Raw genomic sequence first — 594 nt, forward strand, 5'->3', positions numbered from 1 at the left:
AGGGAATAGGAACCAGGGAAAGGAGACACAGCCTGCATCCTCTCCAAGGGTAAAGCAAAAATGCATGACACCAAAACCAGAAAAACAGTCTCATAACACACAGTATTATTTTTCATAACAGAATACAGCAACTACTGGCTAAATTGTTGAACAAAAAGAAGTATGTACAAATATATAACATAAATCATGGAAGGGGTGAATTGATATTGGAAGATAAAAATTGAAAAAGAATGAAATCCTTAATTATTGTATAAACCACTAAGGAAAAGTAAGTGATTACTGTTTTGACAGCCGATGCCATTAAAACTGGAACCATACAGATAGATCGGCATGGTCGCTGCACAAGAGTGACAAGCAACCAAGTGAAGCAATCCATATATTTACAGATGGTGGTGTTGATGTTCCCGCCACAATGCACACATTCTTAATGCCAGTGAGTGAAGTGCTTACAGTGGCACCTGTTCTGTGATTCAGCACCTGTGAAATGTGCGCAAGAGGGAAGTCACTGCAGACAGGAAGGAACCGGTGGTGACAAAGGGGTGAGTGCAGAGAGGGGCAATGGCGTGACTGCTAGTGGGTCAGCGCTTTTTCCGC

General features: G+C 42.1%; 1 non-coding gene across 1 annotated transcript; it reads left to right on the forward strand.

The window, feature by feature from the left end:
• Positions 1-278: 278 nt before the first annotated feature.
• On the forward strand, positions 279-382 carry LOC128777137 (U6 spliceosomal RNA). Its single transcript, XR_008422336.1, has one exon. It is a non-coding gene; the product is annotated as a U6 spliceosomal RNA (small nuclear RNA).
• Positions 383-594: the final 212 nt, after the last annotated feature.

Source organism: Panthera pardus, unplaced genomic scaffold (genome assembly GCF_024362965.1).
Source record: "Panthera pardus isolate Hobbes unplaced genomic scaffold, ASM2436296v1 HiC_scaffold_15, whole genome shotgun sequence".
Lineage (NCBI taxonomy): Eukaryota > Metazoa > Chordata > Mammalia > Carnivora > Felidae > Panthera > Panthera pardus.